This window comes from Solanum dulcamara, chromosome 4, assembly GCF_947179165.1.
Source record: "Solanum dulcamara chromosome 4, daSolDulc1.2, whole genome shotgun sequence".
Classification (NCBI taxonomy): Eukaryota; Viridiplantae; Streptophyta; class Magnoliopsida; order Solanales; family Solanaceae; genus Solanum; species Solanum dulcamara.
This window is the reverse complement of record NC_077240.1, coordinates 56,825,433-56,828,518: the sequence shown is the minus strand read 5'-3', so window position 1 is coordinate 56,828,518 and position 3,086 is coordinate 56,825,433. Positions and strand designations below refer to the sequence as shown.

General features: G+C 39.7%; 1 pseudogene; it reads left to right on the top strand.

The window, feature by feature from the left end:
* The first annotated feature begins 323 nt into the window (after window positions 1–323).
* Window positions 324–443, top strand: LOC129888161 (5S ribosomal RNA; annotated as a pseudogene).
* Window positions 444–3,086: the final 2,643 nt, after the last annotated feature.

Genomic DNA, 3,086 nt, shown 5'->3' with positions numbered 1-3,086 from the left:
TTGGGCACTGCTTCCTGTCATTCATAAAGTACATCAGCTGGTACCCTTACCTTTTGGGTTTTGCGTTTTCGCCATCAGAGTTGGCTACCAAGTGGTGTCAAAATTCCCTCGCCCACTGGCCCATATAGTCATTCTGCGGTTTTCCTCTCATTAACTAGTACTATGTTGAAGAGTTGTGGCATTCCAGTGCGTCATCAACTAGCAATTAGCTAATGCTTCTTGTCTTGCTTAAATCCTTTTAACAATACCCTCAACGTAATTTATAGTACCCTAAGAACATAATCTCATGTAGTTCCTCCGCCGCTCGTTCAAATTATTCCATCTTGCGCGATCACACCTGCACTATCACACTAAATTCCATTAAAATTTTGAAGTTAAGCATGCTGGGGCGAGAGTAATATTGGGATGGGTGACCTCCCTAGGAAGTCTTCGTGTCGCGTTTCATTTTAATCCTTGCCATAATGTGTGGGGCACTAGACTTAGCTCCAAATTCATCTCAGCGTTGTCTCGCGAGTCTTTATGTTTTGCCTTGTCCTTTCGTCTGTTATCTTACATCCAATATCGGCGTAGACCTTTAGCTCCACGATCCTTTATTCACTTTGTGTTCTCCTCCTTTTCTACCACATGAGGCTTTCTATTCCTGTTTCTTTGATTATTTATCTATCGCAACATCATTTGCGACTAACTCTATAACCAACATTTTGGCTTTTGGTCTATCATACTGTCATTATCCTTCGTAATGTCTCTTAAGTTGATTGATATCCTTTCATGGTTACACTCTTTTGTTTTTATCCGCAACCGCCTTCTAGTTTTATGTCAGTCAAGGTCTCGTCAAAAACTTCTTAACGCTGCCTTATGTAGCATTATGGCTTCTATCCAATTATTGGTAGCTTCCAGACCTTTCTAACTTAGTTCGGCAAGATATCTTATTGAAGTTTAGACGCCCATCTCAAATATATTCCCATATCGATTGCCTTCACCTTACGTTTTTCATTTTCTCATTAACTTCCCCCCTTTAGAGGGCACTCGTACTTTCCTCTATTTGTACTTGTAGTCGTTCCAATTTCAATTAGGTAGTACTAGTATTCTGACGATAACTATTCCAGGTTTTCTTGAAGTAGTGTCTTTGTCCCAACCTGTATCCTTTGTTTCTTAGGATGAATAGAAGTTGTGCCATTTATTCCTTAAGTTTGTCGTCCTCGTCCCATAAAGGTTCCACTATTTTTGGGGCGATGTTGTGTACACGCGTCATTTCTTTATATCTTAAGCTCCATACTCTTACTGCGTGCTCAACACAGGCTTTTAACTTAATCAACGTATACCAGGTGCGCCTTACTAGTGGTCCTACTTTATCCCTCTATAATTGTATAACACTATTCAATTCATACTTACATATCGATATCCCTCTTTTAGTTTGTATTCGTATTCAGTTTCTGACATCTCTTTAAGGTACTTCTATTAGAAGTTCTTTCCCCAATTAGTTGGTGGAGAACGATAAATTGTTATCATAAATCATTTTCCAACCATTGTTGGAAGAAATCAAAACCTCTTAAACATCACAGTACTTCTTTTAGTACTTGACCTACCTGGTCTCCTTCTGAGTTTATCCTCGAGCGATGAACAACTCATCTAATTTACAATTAGGAGTTGAGGGCTTGGTATTTTTGTCAACAGGAGTGAAACTCATTCGCGGGACATCTTATCCTTCATCCTGAGCCCTCTGTTTATATTCCAACACTACAAATACGACTAGAGATACCGTAGTCCGAACTTTCTACTTAAATAAGATTTTGTTCCTCCAAAATAAAATTCTTCAAGTGAAAAGGGTGCCCCTTATCGGCAACCTGAAGGATACCTCTTACATCTTTAGTTGAACACAGTAGGGGTACTTGGTATCAACTTCTCAGACATCTCAAAAATCTATATTTCATTTCCTTTTCCCTATTCAGGGAAAATTTTGGCAGAGTTTCCTCTACACTTCTTACTATCCCATAACCTGCACGCAGAAAATACCAACAACACCTCACAGGGCCAACACATATATATCTATTCATATCCGATCACAACCGCATAAGGCTTTCAATATTAACAAAAATATAAAAATACTGGACTTACCTCGTATGTCCAACTTCAAACTGCATCTGTGGCATTTCCTATTTGCCTTCCTTTCAGGTTTCAACTTTACATTTTAATATTAGTTCAATACCTTACCAAATGGATATCTTCCGTGTATTTACTTTACTTACCTGCATGCTTTGTAACTTTCCATATCGTCAATTACTTCATTCGGTTGATGTCGTCATTCTGTTAAGATCCAAGGTTAGTATAAAGAATTTTCCTATGACTCAGATCTAAAGCACCATCTCAGATGTAGAAGAAAGGTAACATCCTAAATGTCTTGTAGCTTCCTGTTTATAGATGTGGCGTGCAACACATTGATAACCAAGACTCTACTAGACACGGTCTGCAGACACTCCAAGGACGAACTGCTCTGATACCACTTCTGTCACGACCCAACCCCATAGGTTGTGACTGGGGTCTGACTTGGACCCCCCCGTACACATATCAATCAGCTGTGGTCACATTGAACTGTAAATAAAACAATATCATGTAACAGAGCCCCACTGTGCGATAACATTTACATATACCTGTAGCCCTTTTTGTTTGTATCACAACATGACAGGGCTCGCAAGCCAACAAGGCTGCCATAACATAGCAACATGTACAATATATCATATAGACCCAGCTTAACCAAACTGACATATACAACCCACATATACATGTCTGCAGACCTCTAAAAATATTAATGACAATATATGGCGGGACAGGGCCCCCGCCGTAGCCCCGAATGGACAAATAAATATTATACATCAGTGGATAGTATCAAAAACTAGGCCTCGATACAATGGAGCTTCTTCCAACCAGGTTGCATACAATCCTAAGATGACGGACTCCCAAAACCTATATCTGTACCTGCGGGCATGAACGCAGCCCCCTAAAGAAAGGAGGCAGTACGATATATGTACTAAGTATGTAAAACGTAACATAATACAACTGGAGGTATATCCAAAGTAGAGAAGCAGGGG